Source organism: Saccopteryx bilineata, chromosome 4, assembly GCF_036850765.1.
Source record: "Saccopteryx bilineata isolate mSacBil1 chromosome 4, mSacBil1_pri_phased_curated, whole genome shotgun sequence".
Classification (NCBI taxonomy): Eukaryota; Metazoa; Chordata; class Mammalia; order Chiroptera; family Emballonuridae; genus Saccopteryx; species Saccopteryx bilineata.
The window spans coordinates 198583786-198601942 of record NC_089493.1 but is presented as its reverse complement, the minus strand read 5'-3'; the positions used below and the strand labels follow the sequence as shown (position 1 = coordinate 198601942).

General features: G+C 57.9%; 1 protein-coding gene across 2 annotated transcripts in view; it reads left to right on the top strand.

The window, feature by feature from the left end:
- Positions 1–18157, top strand: part of ELFN1 (extracellular leucine rich repeat and fibronectin type III domain containing 1) — a 59620-nt gene that overhangs the window by 14160 nt on the left and 27303 nt on the right. The gene's annotated exons all lie outside the window — the stretch shown is intronic.

Sequence of the window (18157 nt, the reverse complement as noted above, 5' to 3'; positions counted from 1 at the left end):
CCCACCAGGGGGTGATGCTCTGCCCCTCCGGGGCATCGCTCTGTCGTGACCAGAGCCACTCTAGCGCCTGGGGCAGAGGCCAAGGAGCCATCCCCAGCACCCAGGCCATCTTTTGCTCCAATGGAGCCTCGGCTGTGGGAGGGGAAGAGAGAGACAGAGAGGAAGGAGAGGGGGAGGGGTGGAGAAGCAGATGGGCGCTTCTCCTGTGTGCCCTGGCCGGGAATCGAACCCGGGACCTCTGCACGCCAGGCCGACGCTCTACCACTGAGCCAACCGGCCAGGGCCTATTTTTTATTTTTAAAGACTACCTTTTCTGTATGAAGCCTTCCTTGGGGACCACACCTGATCAGGGTTTGTGCCTGGGCTCAGCGCTCTTCCACCGTGATGGCCGTGACTGGCCTCAGGCCCCTGCCGCTCTGTGCTGAGCACTGTGGCTGGTGGTAGGTCCTGAAGGCAGTTTACTGTAAGGACCCCCCCCCCCCTCCAGACATGTTTTTCTTCTTGAAACGGTTTTGGCTCTTCTAGTAATTGCCCGCGTTACTTTAAGATCAGCTTGCTACCTTCTGAAAAGAAAAATTATTTTACTTGTGACATTTAAAACATTTTTTTTTAATTTTTAATTTTTTTTAAATTTTTACTTATTCATTTTAGAGAAGAGAGACAGAGAGAGAGAGTGAGTGAGAGTGAGAGAGAGAGAGAGAGAGAGAGAGGGAGGAGCAGGAAGCATCAACTCCCATATGTGCCTTGACTGGGCAAGCCTGGGGTTTTGAACCGGTGACCTCAGCGTTCCAGGTCAATGCTTGAAAAACAATTTTTAAACTGCGGCTCACGTTTGATATTCTATTAGCGTCAGGTGGACAGCTGAGTGGTTAGACATTTATATAATTTACAAAGTGATCCCCTGCTCAGTGTGGTAACCCCACACCTGCCCGCCCTGACACCGTACCCGGTGATTACGGTATTAGTGACTCAGTTCCCCACGTCTGCCTGCTGGGATCTCGACAGGCTGGTGTGTGGGTCATAGATCCACTCGGAATATCAGGTCTTTCCCGACCACGCACGTGGAAGGTCCCTCCTCGTGCTTCCGTCTTCCGTCTCTCTTGGCAAAATTTTTTGTTTTGTTTTTGTTTCTGTTGTGCAAGCCTTGCTAATGAATTCTCTTCAGCTGTATGTATTCTAAGTGGGCTTTTTTTTTAACTTTATTCTCAGGTTGTCGCTGGCACATCAGCCTAAGACGGTCGAGTTTTGTGTTCCGCTCCCTCGTCCTCTGACCTTGCTCAGGGTAATTACGACGGGCGCGTGCCAGCAGGCTTCTCCGGAGGGTTTTCTGCCTACAGGGTGGCGCCGTTGGTTGATGGGAGAGCCTTACGTCTCCCTTGCCAAGCTGCATGCCTTTGATAATTGTTTTTCCTGCCTTGTGGCCCCGACCCGAACCCTCAGAGGGAGTAATTGGAATGCGGAGGTGCCTCATTCTTCCCGGTCCTTCACCGGTTTAAGTGTTGACATTTGCTGCGGTTTTCACAGGAACAGCAAAGAACGGTGTTTTGTCAGGATGAGACGTTCCCCTGGGCTCCTGGTTCGCCAACCCAGCCCGGCAGCCCCCGCCCTCAGCGGATGATGAGTCTGTGTGTAGGTGAAGAACACCTTCGGAGACCAGGCAGTGCTCACGTTGGCCCTGGCTTTCACCTCTGTGCCCGTCTGCCGGCTCTCGCTGGCCCGGGGGTGGGTGTGTGTGTGTGTGTGTGTCTCAGGTCCTCTCTGCTCTCCCCCTGGGCACCCTCGCTGCCTGTCCGCTGGCTGTAGGCGGGGACCTGGTCGAGCATCGCTGTGGCTGTCACATGTCACGTCTGTATGCAGATTTCCGGCTTGTCCACGGGGCTGTCACGGGCCCCCGGCCAGGGTCACTGACCACCTCAGCCCGGTGGGGGTCGCTGGCTTTCCCAGCTCCCTTGTTCCTGACACCCCTGCTGCTGAGCGTGAGTTCTGTGCCTCCTGCTCTGAGTCAGTCGGCCTCTGGCAGTGAGGCCTCCCATTTCCACGGCCGGTGCTGCCGGGTGAGGATGACGCACTGGCCGGGCCAGGAGTGGGGCGCCGGGCTCCGGTCCAAGGCGAGGGCACCGCCGAGTCCCCGTTCTGTCCGAAGGTCAGCCCTTATCCACGAACAAAGGGCCTTTGGTCAGTTTCTAGGACGTGGAAACGGTTCCTTTTTGATCATTTTGACTTAGTCTATAGTTGTTCGAGAGAGAGGACTTGGTGATCTTCTCACGACAACCTGCTGGAAGTCCCATCCCTGTGGTGTCATCTTCCAAAGAAACGAGACTTCAAACACCTTGACCCAGGCAGCTCTCTGGGTTCGTTATCACACCAGTGAAGTTCACAGAAGAGTCCGCTTGGTCGAGAAAGAGGACACTTCCTGCAGCTCTGAAGACCCCTCCGGTATCCTCATGGGCCTGCCCGTTTCTCTCCTCGAAGGGAAAAAAACACTTTTCTGATTTTTTAATACATAGATTAGTTTCCCCCCGTTTCTCTGCTTTATATGAATGGGAGCCACACAATGTGTTCTTCTGAGGCTGGCTGAGTTCACAGTCTGTGTGAACTTATACAGTGGACCATAAATGTTGGTATTGTAGATACAGTTTACATGAAATGTTACATAGTAACTAATTTATCTTTTCTACTGTTGATGGATGCTGGGGTGTTTCTGGTCTTGGCCAGCTGCCGGTAGTACTGCTGTGACTTCCCCATGTATTTGCCTTCTGGTGGGCATGCAATACTCTGCTGGTTTGCCTAGCGCTGGGGTTATAGATTGCACCTTTGTTCCGTTTCTGTAGATATTGCCAGACAGTTTTCAGAAGCGGTCGCACCCAACGTACAGTCCCATGAATGAGTCCCACCGGTTCGTACCAGCTCGGGGCTGCTTGCCCCACGTCCTTGCCAACACTTGAGCTCGTCAGTCCTTTCGACCCGAGACCTGTGTGAGCCAGCGCCTTTCCTCAGTGTGGCTGTTTGGATGTTCTCTTGTGCCAAGTGTCGGTTCAGTTCAGAACTTGTACCCACGTTCCCGTGGCGCGGCCTGTCTTCCGTCTCACACGGTTTGCGGGAGCACTTCACACACCGCTTACAACGTCTCCATTCTGGACGGGACGGGCCGCGGCCGGTGTCTCCTCCCACTCTGTGGCTTGACCGCGCGTCTTTTAACGAGTTCTTCGTTTGTGTCGCCCAGGCTGTCCTTTGCGGTCAGTGTGCTTTATTTATTAGTAAACCTTTTCTTACCTCAAGATCTTGAAGGTGTCTGCCATGCATCTTCTAGAAGCTTTATTATCTCACTGTTGGCCATTAGACATTCTTTCCATCTGGAATCAATTTTTTTTTTTTCTGTGGCATGAGGTAGGGGTCAAGGGTCAGTTCTTCGTGTGTGTGTGTGTGTGTGTGTGTGTATATACACACACATACATATATGTGTGTCTATACACATAAATTCAGTTGACCTTAGAGCTTTTATTAGAAATACCGTTTCCAGTGGCATTATTGAATTCGTTCAGAATTAGAACTTTAATCTTGAGGTCACTGCAGAGCCCCGTGCTGCTGTGGGAGGTCATTCAGAGAGAGCCCACCTGCCCTTTCTCCCATGTGCCCAGTTGTACCGCCTGGCAGAACTAGAGCATGTGACAGTTAGGGTAGTGACAATGACAGTGCACACACAGAGGATACTTCTGTCCACACAGAAATCCATCTCATTGCCCTTTTACAGCCTCACTCAGCTCGGTTCCCCAACCCCACCTCTGACCCCTGGTAACCACGAATTTGCCCTCTACCTTTATTGCCAGTGACAGAATGGGTACTTCTTGAGCTGTCTGGCATCCTGAGAAGGGTGCTGGGCCAGGATTTGAGGACCCAGGCGCTAGTCCTGGTCCTGAATTGGCACCTTGCATGCTTGATATATTCTTTATATATCCATTAGTGGATGAGTAGATGGGTAAGGTGGTGGGTGTGCAGATGGATGGATGGATGGATGGATAGATAGATGAATAGATGGATGATGGATGGTGAGTGGATGGATGATGGATGGATGGATGGATGGATAGATAGATGGATAAATGGATGGTGGATGGATGGATGGTGGGTGGATGGATGATGGATGGATGGTAGGTGGATGGATAGATAGATGGATAAATGGATGAAGGATGGATGGATAAATAGATGATAGATGGATGATGGATGGATGGATGGTGGGTGGATGGATGATGGATGGATGGTGGGTGGATGGATGATGGATGGATGGTGGGTGGATGGATGATGGATGGATGGTGAGTGGATGGATAGATAGGTGGATGGGTGGGTGGATGGATGGATGGTGGGTGGATGGATGATGGATGGATGGATGGATGGATAGATAGATGGATAGATAGATGGATGATGGATGGTGGGTGGATGAATAGATAGTAGGTGGATGGGTGGGTGGATGGATGGATGGATGGTGGATGGATGATGGATGGATGGATGGATAGATAGATAGTAGGTGAATGGGTGGGTGGATGGATGAAATAGCTGAAAATTGAATGAATGAATGATAATGGCTGGAGATGATGGCTAGATATACCTACAGAGATTGGACAAAGACAGCGTCAGTATGGACAGGGCCTTGAAAGAAATGCGAGTGTGAAAAACCCCAGCTCGAGAGATTGATGTCATCAAATCACAGAGGAAGACACAGGGCCCAGAGGCGTGGCTTGCCTGTGCACTCAGAGCCCAGTGGTGGTAGAACTGTGGCTGGAAGCCTTTGCCTGAGTCTAAATTCAGGTTTCCTTCCCCCCCATCACCCCCCAAAAAGGTAGAGTCTAAACTAGGAGTCAGGTCACTTTTCCTCAGAAGCAGATAGGAGGTCGGTGTGACCCTCAGGGGCCAGTGTAAGGGACCCAGGATGTCTCCGTCCACGGCTGCCGCAATTGCGCTACAGCCTTGGGTTACCTACTCCAGGCAGCAAACATTTATTGGGCGCCTGCTGTGCGCCCGGTCCTGCGCTAGACCCCGAGGAAAGCAGAGTCGGATAAGACCCCGTGGCTCCTAACATTAGGGGACGCACAGCCCTTCCCTCGGTCTTCTCATCTGTGAAGGGGGCTTAGGATCCACAGGTGTGAGTCTGCCTTGGGCAGGGACTCCCAGCTCCCGGGCAGCTTCTGTGCCGGCCTTACCCCACCGGCTCCGAGCCTCACAGGGCGGCTGCTGGGTTGGTGTTCTGAGGGCATCGGTGGGCGTTGTGGAAACCCATGGGAACGATGGCCTTCCCGAGCGGCTCTCTGGGCCCCACACCCGGGCTGTTCTCAGGCTCTGTCCCAAGGCTGAGGGAGGGCAGGGAGCCTGGGAAATGTTTAACTTTGAAAAATGGACCTTCACAGCTCATTAGGCCTCCGCGGCGTGGCCTGGTGCCTGGGGCGGCCAGGGACAAGGGAGATGCCACCGCATGAAACAGCTGAAGTGCTTAAAGGCCAATTCTGCATTCCTGACCAGTGACGTCTGCTGCCTGCGGAGCCCAGCAGTGCCGGCCCCGGGCTGCGCGTGGGGGGCTGCCAGCGCTGTTGGCACGAGGGGCTCCTGTTGTCCCTCACTGCGTGCGGTGACCCGTCCTGGGTCAAACCCTCCTGGCATTTGCAAGTGGCTGGCTCGGTGATCTCGGGCCAGCCACTTCTGACTCCGGGCCTCAGTGTTTCCATGGCGCCGTGACGCGTGTGCCCGGTGGGAGACAGCTGGCTGCAGGGGGCAAGGCAAGGGGCACTGCTGTCCTTCAAGTGTGCAGAAGCCTCTCTCATGGGGCAGAGGGGCTGCCGAAACTCCCACCTCCTCCAGCCCTCAGGGCTGGTCCCTGGGGCCCGGACAGCTCCGTCCTGCCTGCCTGGCGAGCCTGGGCTCTCAGAGGACCCCAGGAGCACCGTGAATGGCTGCAGGGCCCAGGCCGGGCTGCTTTGTGGCCCCGGCTGAGGCACCCTCCCTCTGGCCCTGTGGCTGCTCACCGTCCTTCCTGGGGGAGTGGAGCTGGGGAAGAGGCAGCCAAGAAAGATGAGAGCTAATCAGCGGCGGCCATCACGCTGCAAATGTGGAAAATTCATCACATTAGCTTCCCCTCGCCGTGCGTCTTAGATGCAGAATCATAAACGGGGACACTCGGGGCCCGGGCTGCCTCTGCCTGGGGCGGGGCGCTCTGCTGCGCAGGGGAGTTTTCAGGGTTCTCGATGCCATCCTGGTCCCATTCCCCGCCCCTCCACTCCCCCAGCCTCCGCCAGTTCCGGAACTTTCCAAGGGCTCAGTGACCGGGCCAGTTACCTCCTTTCTCTGAGCCTGTATTTCTTTCATTGGAAACTGCCGAACACTTCCCGAATTCGTTTGTTGAAGAGTCGTGGGTTAATTTAAAGGAGAGAAGGCAGAAGAAGGCTTCTACTTCTTCCCTCCTGACACTCACCCTCGGGGGTGGTGGCCACATGCACCCCGGACGGGTGTGTGTTTGCACACAGCTTGTGTGCACGCCTGTGTGTGGATCGGCAGCTGCCTGTGCAAGCGTGCACGTGTGTATGCAGATCACCGGCTGCGTGTGCAAGCGTGCACGTGTGTATGTAGATCACTGGCCGTGTGTACAAGCGTGCACATGTGTATGTAGATCACCGGCTGTGTGTGCAAGCGTGCACGTGTGTATGTAGATCACTGGCCGCGTGTGCAAGCGTGCACATGTGTATGCAGATCACTGGCCGCGTGTACAAGTGTGCACATGTGTATGCAGATCACTGGCTGCGTGTGCAAGCGTGCACATGTGTATGTAGATCACTGGCTATGTGTGCAAGCGTGCACATGTGTTGCAGATCACTGGCTGCGTGTGCAAGTGTGCACGTGTGTATGTAGATCACCGGCTGTGTGTGCAAGCGTGCACGTGTGTATGCAGATCACCGGCCACGTGTGCAAGCGTGCACGTGTGTATGTAGATCACTGGCTACGTGTGCAAGCGTGCACATGTGTTGCAGATCACTGGCTGCGTGTGCGAGCGTGCACATGTGTATGTAGATCACCGGCTGTGTGTGCAAGCGTGCACATGTATGGGGACCCATGGTTGTGTCTGCAAGCATGTCGGTAGCTGTGTGTGCAGGCGTGCGCGTGTGTGGGGACCCATGGTTGTGTCTGCAAGCATGTCGGTAGCTGTGTGTGCAGGCGTGTACACATGTGGACATAGGCGCTGTGGGTGGGCACACTGGCTGACCTGTGTGCAGGCACCATGTGTGGACGCCTCAGTGGTGCCCGCAGCCTTGCGTGAACACAGCCAGGTGTGCCCACACTCACCCCGCCACTCGTCCCCATGGCAACCCTGAGTGCAGAGCAGGTGTCTGGGAGGCTGCATGGGTGCTGACAGGTGTGGCCAACGTGATGGGCTCCCCGGAGGTGGCCGGGCCGGTGGAAGGTATGAAAGTGCCTCCTCTTCCCGGACCCCTGTGAGCAGAGCAGGTGGAGGAGCGCTATGTGGGAGTCGGTCGGGAAGCCCTCGTCTGGCTGTGAATTGTGCAGGAGAAGCAGCCTGCCCCCCCACCCCCCCCTGCTCCCCGTGTTCAGGGACATCATTTGTCAGGTCAGGCAAGGCCTGTGGGCCCCACTCAGAGCCAGGGGCCCTCACTTTGTGGTCCCCACCCCGATTTCTAGGGAGGGAAACTGAGGCTTGAGGCAGCTTCAGCCACGGTTCCCCCCCCCTGCCACCCCCTGTAGGAGGGGGACGCGGCCGCCCGGCCTCCACTCCCAGGCCTCCTGGACAGGGGTGCCCTCACCTTAAACCAGGCGGCTTCCCTGCCAGGCGGCTGCCCCGCCCCCTTTGCCGTTCGGCTGGTTTTCCGAGACCTTTGAGACCAGGCAGGCCCGGCTCTCCCCTCCGCGGGCCGCCCGTGAAGTCATCGCTGAGCTGGCAGGGTTCCCATGGCAACCGGGTGCCCTCACAACGGGCCTGGGAGCTGGAGGGAGGTGGGTGAAGCCAGGGAGGGGATTCCTGGCTCCTCCGAGTTTGGCCGTGTGTCCAGGTGTTCGACACTGGACCGGGTCCCTAACTGCTCTGAGACGGACACCACATCCGAGGAGGGTGTCCCCAGCACCCCGACACCCACTGCCCAGGCCTGGGGACCCTCACGGGAGGGAGGGCACGGGGACAGTCACCATGCTCGGCTGGCATGGCTGTTCTGCCAAACTTAGACCGGCCTGGAGGGCCGCCGGCCACACACCACTCACCCAGGGCCCGCTTGGGTCCCACGAGACCAGGGGGCAGCTGCGCCTGCAGGGAGGGGACATTGGGACTCACACCTGAGATTCTGGGTCCCATGGAAACGAGCCTAAAACCCTTTCTGTCACATGGGGGTTGGGACCCTGGGGACTCTCGTCTCCCTGATCCGCAGTGGCCTGTAAGCCAGGGGCGTGTCTGCCGTCCGCCTCACGGTCCCCGAGTGCGGGGCCTCCTGCCCCATGCAGGAACGGGGGTGCGGTGTGGGGGGCACCGTGTCGTGTCTCTCACAGACACACCTTGTGGGCAAGGCCGTCGGAGTCCTGTGTGTCCACTGGACCTGTGCGGGGCGGGCTGGCCGGCCCCCCAGCCAGGCCAGGGCTCTGACGACCCTGCCCTGCTCTGCCCATCAGAGCCACACAGATGCTGCTGCCCCCTCTGTGCTCGAGTCCAGAGTCGTGAGGACCACACCTGCCCGGTCCAGCCTCCCCCAGTGCCAGCCTTCACCCTCTCCCGCCCCCACCCCCGGCAGCACTTTCAGGGGTCAGGGGTCCAAGTGGAGGTCAGTCCCAACAAAACACAACACAGGCCCAACCCCACCCAGAGCGAGGGCGGCCCGATGCCTTCCGGAGGGCGCGGAGGGTCCCGCCTGCCGCCGTGTGGCGCGCGCCCCATCCGACCGTCCCAGGCTCGCCTGCTGCCCGAGCCCGTCTCGACGACGCCTTTCTTGTGCCGCGCCCACGATGGCAGAGCAAACATCTCTCCACGTTTCTGCCCCTTAGAGTCTGAGGGGCCCTTGGCCTTCACTTCAGGCAGACAGGCCCATTTCCAGCCTCATTTTCATATTTCTAACGAGCCCTCGACAGGTCGACAGTTCTCACGTAGGACGCGGCGGGTCAACGCCTTCGCCGTCTAACTGCCGCGGTTTACCCCCCCCTGCCTGCGTGCCCGGAGCGCCCTCTGCGACGCCTGGTACATGACCAGCACCTCGGCCTCCTGTGCGTGAGGACCGCCCGGGGTCGCGGCAAGGAGACGGGGTGAGGAGTCCCCGGCGTTGACAGCTTTAGCCCTGGGTTCCCCAATATGGAGTGCGTCGGGCCATCCTGGATGGACAAGCATTCCTCAGCACTCTGACCTGGCATTGACATATATGTATTCACACACGCACACACACTGACATGTTTTTTTTTAATATCAAAGGGCAGCGTCTGCATTTCTTCACTGCGGAAAGTTAGGAACCTGAGTAAAGAGGGGAGGGACATCGTGGTCCCCCCACCCAGAGACAAGCGTGCCAGCCCTTACAGAGTCGGCATGGCCCTTAACAACGGAATGACTTTTTTTTTTAAGTGAGAGGAGGGGAGATAGTGAGACAAACTCCCGCATGCATCCCAACCCGGATCCACCTAGTAAACCCCGTCTGGGGCTGATGCTCGAATCAGCCGAGCTATCCTCAGTGCCTGGGGACGATGATCAGACCAACCGAGCCACTGGCTGTGAGAAGGGAAGAGAGAGAGAGAGAAGGGGGAGAGGGAGGGGAAGAGAAGCAGATGGTCATTTCTCCTGTGTGCCCTGACTGGGGATCGAACCCAGGACATCCACCCGCCGGGCTGACGCTCCGTCCACTGAGCCACCGGCCAGGGCCTTGATGAATTTTTGACGAGGTCCCCGAACCAGCGCCTAAGTCAGGAGAGCTTTCTAGGGTTCCCCATCCCCCTTCCCCACCCCCACCACCAAGGGTAAGCCCGGTCTTGGCCCCTCCCGGGAGCTTCTGTCTGTGCGCATCGCGTGGACGGAACTGCAAATCACGTGCTCTTTTTTATCTCTGGCCCCTTCTGCGGACGGCGTCACCTGTGAGATGCGCTCGCCTTTGTTGGATGTGCTGACACCCCCCACCAGGTCTTTGTTGCTGTCTGGTACTCCAGGGGTGGGGACACCCCCATGCGGCTGTTCCCCCTCCTCTGAGGGACATTTCGGTGGCTTCTGGTTTGGGCGGCTCTGAACGTGGACCTAACATCGGTATCTCTGTCCACTTGGGAGTGGACTCTCTGGGTCTGAGCGGGCGCTGCTCATGGGTGGTGTCCAGGTTGCAGGGTGCCTTCGGCGTCACTGAATTGGAGGCACCGTACTCAAGGAGGGTGTGTGATTGGTTCAGTCACTCTCTCTCTCTCTCTGCTATGTGTCGACGGACATCTTTGCTGGTGTTTTTTCTCTCTTTGGGGTTATTTCTTTATGACAGGTTCTTCGGAGGAAAACGTGTCACTCCCGTGAGTTTTAAAAATAGTGCCATGCGGCCCTGGCCGGTTGGCTCAGTGGTAGAGCGTCAGCCTGGCGTGCAGAGGTTCCGGGTTCGATTCCCGGCCTGGGCACACAGGAGAAGCGCCCATCTGCTTCTCCACCCCTCCCCCTCTCCTTCATCTCTGTCTCTCTCTTCCCCTCCCACAGCCGAGGCTCCATTGGAGCAAAGATGGCCTGGGCGCTGGGGATGGCTCCTTGGCCTCTGCCCCAGGCGCTAGAGTGACTCTGGTCACAGCAGAGCGATGCCCCGGATGGGCAGAGCATCACCCCCTGGTGGGCAGAGCGTCGCCCCTGGTGGGCGTGCTGGGTGGATCCTGGCCGGGCGCATGCAGGAGTCTGTCTGACTGTCTCTCCCCGTTTCCAGCTTCAGAAAAATACAAATAAAAAAAAAATAGTGCCATGCGACGTCCAGTGGAGAGCAAAGACATGAACGATGGAAAGAACCATCATGTGTGGGTCCATGTGACCACCATTAAGGTTAAGATACAGACCATCTCCTGCCCCTTGGGGGGGGGGAAGGTGCCTTCCCGGGGGGGTTCCTGCGTGGGTCACGACCCTCCCTTGTCATCCCCAAACTGTACATTGCGGGCTGGCCTGTTCTTAAGCTTCACAGAAACAGAACCATTGCTCACGTACTCTTTGCTGACCCCGTTCTTTGGGTCAGTGTTAGGTGGGGAGACATCCATCCCTCACGGGGAGGGCGGTGCTAAACATCAAGTGTTTTCCGTTCAGGGCCGTGATGAACCTTTTAGCATTTGCTCTGCTGCGTGTGCGTGAGTCCAGGGTTTACGCCTGGAACGGGGATTGCCGCTCAGCACGTGTGGCCCACGTCACGGTGTCCGGTAGCGGGAAAGGTCGGTCCCGGGCATGACAACGAGTCCTCCAGTTTCACAGCTGTTCCGACGAGAGGTCTTAGACCTTGGAAGCTTCTCTTGTCTTCATGAATACGGAGTTGGGGGTGAGCATCTGTTAGGTTTGTTTGTCTGGCCGGTTGGACATCCTCTTGTCAAAGACCTCTCCCCATCTTGTTATTGGGGTGCCTCCTGCGTTTTCCTCATTAATGTGTTGGGAGTTGTCCGCACATCCTGAATGGCATGGCGTAAGGTCCTTCAGAATAGAGACGACAGCTGTCTTTCAGCATTTGCGGCTTGAGTTTTTATCACCAATAGTCTGTTTTTAAGAGCAGAAATTCTTTTTTTTTTTTTTACTTTTTTTTCCTTTGTATTTTCTGAAGTTGGAAACCGGGAGACAGTCAGACAGACTCCCGCATGCGCCCAACCGGGATCCACCCGGCACGCCCACCAGGGGGCGACGCTCTGCCCATCTGGGGCGTCGCTCTGTTGCAACCAGAGCCATTCTAGCGCCTGGGGCAGAGGCCACAGAGCCATCCTCAGCGCCCGGGCCAACTTTGCTCCAATGGAGCCTCGGCTGCGGGAGGGGAAGAGAGAGACAGAGAGGAAGGAGAGGGGGAGGGGTGGAGAAGCAGATGGGCGCTTCTCCTGTGTGCCCTGGCCGGGAATCGAACCTGGGACTCCTGTATGCCAGGCCGACGCTCTACCACTGAGCCAACCGGCCAGGGCCAAGATCAGAAATTCTTTATTGTTACATAGTAACATTTATCAATAGACTCTTGTAGGCCTTGGGCAGGAAGAAATCTTCCCTTGCCTCCCCTGCCCCCTGGTTGCCTATTAGTGGATTTTCTATATGGTCTTCCAAAATAGATGGTTCGTCTTCCAAAATATATGGTCCTTTGCCTCTGCGAGTCTGTCATTAACCTGGAGTTGACGTTGCGTGTGATGTGAGCCGGGGTTCGACTTCAGTTCTCTCCCACACGGAGGTTCGGTTTGATTAGCTAAGCCTCACCTTTCCCATTGCCGTTCTGAGCCTCCTGTGTTCCCTCCCGGGCTGGTTCCCGGGTCCGTTCCTGCGATACACTTGTTCTGACCCGGGGGGTTCCCTCGTCTGTCCGCTCTCATCCCAAGACCACATCGTTTCCGTTACCTACGGGAGCCACCGAGCGAATTATGATCATCTGACCCCTACACCCAGCCTTGTTCTAATTGACGACGGCCCGTCTCACTCAGCCCTTTGATCTTCCAAATAAATGGAAGAACCGGCTGGTCAGGCTCCCCACGGCAAAAGGAAAAATGCAGGATTTTGATTGTGGTGGGTGGCGTTGGGTCAGCACCGATCGGGGGCCGACGTTGCTAATGAGCACTGACTTCCTGCTTCCTGGGGATGCGTGGGAATCCAGTCCGCGTTTGTCTGTGGGCTTAGCGTCCAGTGCCCTACGTCCTCATCCGTGACTATTCCTACATCCTTTGGGATTGTTGTTTTTTTATGTACCACGAGCTTAATACCTGTGAGTAACCAGGGTTCTGTCTCTCCCTTTCTGAGTCACATCTCCTGTTGTTTCTCGTTCTTGCCTCCCCTGCGCCGGCTGTGTGCGGACAAGAAGGGGTGGGTGCAGGAGTCCTCGGTGGGTCTTGAGCTCAAAGGGAAACCGTTGTGGGTTCACCAGGGAGCGCGTTGTCTGCATTGCACGGTGCACGTTTTTAAGAGCTTTGGATCCGTGTGGCCAAATGGCTTTCCCAAAGAATTTTGTCAGTTTCTCCATAATCTTACCAGCACTGGGTATTTCTTTAGGGTTTTTTTTGTTTTGTTTTGTTTTTTTTGGTTGGTGTTTTTAGACTGTTGCATTTATTTGATGAGCCTCAATGGTGTCTCACTGGGTTTTTTTTTTTTGTTGTTGTTGTTGTTGTTAAATTTGCATTTTCCTGATTATACCAGAGACCGAGCATTGCATCCATTCGGTCACCCACCTGTGTGTCCCCATTTGTGTCTGTCCTTGTGTACCCCTTTGCTGATGCATTCTGGGCATGTCCCCTAATCGACGTGAGCGAGGTCTCTCCATAAGGAAGACGGTTTCTGTCGTTCCTCCGCCACGCTCGCCACCGTCCGTCCCTCTGTCCGCGGCCGTCTGTCCATGTCTGTTGTTTTTGACATCCCTCTTCCTTATTTTCACATGGTCGGCTCTGCCTCTCCCGTTTGTTTCTCCGACGATGATCTATTCTGGTCCTCCGGAGCTTGGGACGCCTGTCTCCCTCCCGAGGACTGACCGATATTGAATTTTGTTTTCATCTAGCGGTTTCTTTTCTTTCTCTCTCTCTCTCTCTTTTTTTTTTAAAAATGGCTTAATATTTTATCGTTAAACTGTTTACTCCATCTGGGATTTGTGGGGCTGTGTGGTGTGAGGCGAGGAGTTGATTGCTGCTTGGTTCATTGTGGGGAAGGGGCCTCACGTGCACTGTGGAGTCTCGGGGCTCTGCCCTCCCCCCCATACCTCCAGTCCAGGCCAAATGGGAAGAGATTAGAGGAGGAGGGAGCGGGCTATGCCTGCAGCCAGGGCAGGGGGTGTGGAGCTGTCATTACCATCAGGGCTGTCCCGGTCGGTCGGGGCCCCTGCCTAACTTTCAATCAAAAGCAAAGAGCTGTTAGCCCAGCTTAGCAATATCCTGGGTGATCTGGGGCCCGTCTCTTCATCATGTGTTTGGGCCTCTTTGCTCATCTGTGAAATGGGGGTGCAGTGACGCCCGTCCTGAGTGCTGTCACAGGGAGTCCTGCACAAAGCAGGCGGTCAGGCAGGCCCGGCAGCACAAATCTTGACTCACCCGTGTGACCTTGGGCAAAGGACGTCACTTCTCGGGGCCTCAGTTTGTCCCTGGGAGCCAGGGGTAAGGAGACCATGGTTCCCACCTCGTGGGGCGCTGGGGGACTGTACCTGGTATGTAGTGAGTCCTCCCACCACACAGCACTGCGTGGTGACGGGCTTGCAGTTGCCATCCGTGTGCAGGAGAACCGGGAACCTCCCTGTGGGGAGGGGCTTCCCTGTGGGCTCTCTGGGTGGGGCCCGGCCCAGCTGTGATGGGGACCAGGTGGAGAAGAGAGAGCCAGCAGAGCAATGGGATGGTGAGTAGGGCCGCCCTGTGTGCCAGGCAGTGGGCTGGGCCTGTGGTGAGGCCAGCGAGTTCTCAGCCCCAGAGAGGGCAGCTCTGCTTGTCTCATCAGGGTGGTCAGGAAACAGCGTTGGAGCTGGACTGTGGAAGAGGAGAGGAGAGGAGAGTCAGCCTGGGGTAGATCTGGGAGGAAGCCTTCTAGCGGGGTCACCGGCAGGTGCAAAGGTCCTGAGGTGGCCGCGTGCTGGGGGAGGTGGGGTGTGGTGTGGTGGAGGAAGGACAGAGCCTCGGCAAAGCCGGAGGATGTGGGCAGGGAGTGGGGGGCACACCTGCAGGGCCCCAGAGCAGCCAGCAGCGCCTCCGTTTGACAGGTAGTGGTGCCTGTCTTTGGCCAGGCCAGGTCCAGGTAGTGGGGGAGGTCTCCCAGACAGAGAGCGGGCAGAGTCCTTCTGCGGCCTGGGGTCTCCCTCCACAGTGGGCAGGGCAGGCTGGGTGGCGGAGCGGGAGCGGGAGAGGCAGGCACAGCTGTGGGGAGGCAGAGCCACCGACGTCAGCAGGAGCCCCTGCCCCCCCCTCGCTGAACAATCACTGCACAAAGTATGCAAATGGTATAATTACTGTTATTTGTTTTGCTGATATAAGTGTTTGAAATGCAAATGTCAAGTTTGGGCGTGCTCATTTCCCACCCCTTTGCTCAGCTCCAGAGCCTGGGAGTGTCCTGGGAGGAAGGGGAGGAGGATTTGGGGGCCCTTCCCACCTGCACCTCCACCTCGGGGCGCCAGGGGAGCCAGTCTGGGCTTTGTCCCCCCCCCCCCGCCCCAGCAGCTTCTTGAGCTGCCCGAGGGGTGCCATGCAGTGGGGGTGCAGGGCCCCTGCCCAGCTGCACACAGGGCTTGAGGAGGGGTCCCAGGATCTGGGGCCAGTTCCCTCGCAGCCTCAGTTTACCTGTGTCATGAGATCCTCTAGGGCTAGCTGGTCTCTCCGCAGCTCACCTGTGTATTCCTACCTGCACAATGGAGATTTACTCCTGGATGGTCTTTGGGGGCCCAGGTGAACCCCCGAATATCACCGTGTGTGTGCACTTTCCAGGTTGAGTCATTACCTTGAACCCCTCCAGCCCAGGTGCCTCTGGGGCTCCCAGGACGGTGAGTTCAGACAAGCCTGGGCTGTGACCGTTGAGAGGTGGTGGTCACCGCCATCCCCTGTCAACAAGGGGAAACCGAGGCACGGCGGTCCAGGCTCGTCAGGGTCACCCAGAGAGCACGATGCTCAGGTGGCAGCTCCATCTTGGAGCCTGGCTCTGCCCCCCCCCACAGTGGGCTCCTTGAGTTTCAGATCAACAGCTTCACCCAAACTTCCCGCGGGATCCCACAGATCCATCATGGACGGGGCCCTCAGAGAGTAAATTCCCAGGAGTACAGCAGGTGTCCCCCTGAGCTGTGCGCCCACAGCCCCCAAGGTCCCACAGCCCCCGTGATCCCACCAGATGTCCCCCTGAGCTGTGAGCCCACAGCCCCCAAGGCCTCACCACCCCCGTGATCCCAGCAGGTGTCCCCCTGAGCTGTGAGCCCACAGCCCCCAAGGTCCCACCACCCCCGTGACCCCACCAGGTGTCCCCTAAGCTGTGCGCCCACAGCCCCCAAGGTCCCACCACCCCCGTGATCTCAGCAGGTGTCCCCTGAGCTGGGCGCCCACAGCCCCCAAGGCCCCACCACCCCCGTGATCCCACCAGGTGTCCCCTGAGCTGTGAGCCCACAGCCCCCAAGGTCCCACCCCCCCCCCGTGATCCCAGCAGGTGTCCCCTGAGCTGTGAGCCCACAGCCCCCAAGGCCCCACCACCCCCGTGATCCCACCAGGTGTCCCCCTGAGCTGTGAGCCCACAGCCCCCAAGGTCCCACCACCCCCGTGATCCCACCAGGTGTCCCCTGAGCTGTGAGCCCACAGCCCCCAAGGCCCCACCACCCCCGTGACCCCACCAGTTGTCCCCCTGAGCTGTGAGCCCACAGCCCCCAAGGTCCCACAGCCCCCAAGGCCCCACCACCCCCGTGATCCCACCAGGTGTCCCCTGAGCTGTGAGCCCACAGCCCCCAAGGTCCCACAGCCCCCAAGGCCCCACCACCCCCGTGACCCCACCAGGTGTCCCCTGAGCTGTGAGCCCACAGCCCCCAAGGTCCCACCACCCCCGTGATCCTACCAGGTGTCCCCCTGAGCTGTGAGCCCACAGCCCCCAAGGTCCCACAGCCCCCAAGGTCCCACCACCCCCGTGATCCTACCAGGTGTCCCCCTGAGCTGTGAGCCCACAGCCCCCAAGGTCCCACCACCCCCGTGACCCCACCAGGGCAGCCCCCGAGTGCTGGTCAGGTCGGGCTGGTTGGGGACAGGACAGGTGGTGTAGGGCTGACTCGGGCCTGGCCGTCCCCTTGGACATGTGGTCCGTGCCTCTGTCAGTGAAAAGCTGGGGCAGGTGCCCGGTGCCCGGGTATCGGGTATGGACCCAGGACCCAGGACCCACTGGCCACCCAGGAGGGACCACAGAGCGCCCCAAGGGACAGCCTGGCCCCCAATCTCATAGGTGGTGGCACAGGGGCTCCCCATCCGCTCTGCCTTTGCTAGAAGTCTGAGAGGAGCTGGGTTGTCAGGGTGACCAGGACCCAAGAGAGGTTCGGCGTTGCTCGACCAGCAGCGGCAAGCAGAGGGCACTCGGGGCGGTGCCCTGTGAGCCACGGCCTGGAGGAGGGAGGGGACGTGGCACTGGCCCCAGGGCTGGGGTCTCAGCCTGGAAGTCACGGCCAAGGCCAGGTCTCTGCGGAGCTTCTGAGCTCCCCACAGTCTCTCCGGTTTTTTATTCCAATCACCTTTTCCAAGACAGGCTCGGCCCTCATTTGCATATTCAAATGCAGGCCATTATTATTTCAATTAGCTGTTAAGTAATTAGCTCTAATTGATGAGCGTTCCCCCCACTTCCCCATATTTTTTGGTTATTTACATCCGCTTCTAACCAACAATTTTAGGTAATTACATGCCACTCACCCATCTATTTGCACACACACACACACACACACACTCACACACTTCCTGGCAAGGCAGGTTCCTTCTCGCCTTTCAATTCCCACTCCCAGCCCCAGAGTCGGGAGTGGCTTCTGTGTAAGGGGTGGGAGGGTGCGGGCAGACAGAGCAGGGGACACTCGGCTCTCCCCAGACCCTCCTGAGGGTCACCACTGGCCTCCAGGGGCTCAAGGTGAACCAGAACCTTACTCCCAGAATCCCCCTTGTTCCAAAGACGCCACTCCCGCCAGCCAGGACCGCTGCCTCCTCCTCCCTCCCCTCCCCCATCTGGCGGCGCCACCTCCAGTCGGTGAATTACGTGCCTTCAGTCACGCAGGCGGACAGGGTAGCATCATGGCACCAGCTCTGTCCACGCACGGCTCCCCGTTCTCCGTCTCAGCTCTGTGCCCCCTGGGGAAGAGGGCGCCCCTCTCGGCCTCAGTTTCCCTGTCTGCAGGATGGGGGGGGTCAAGCCACGCACAAGTGAGGGCGAGAGGAGGCGGCAGGCATGGGAAGTGCTCAGCACAGAGGCAGGGCTCCGTGTTGGGGTGTCAGGGTGTTGGGGTGTTGGGGTGGAGCCAGCCAGGGAGGGAGGGAGTGGCAGACCTTGTGGGAGATGGGGCGG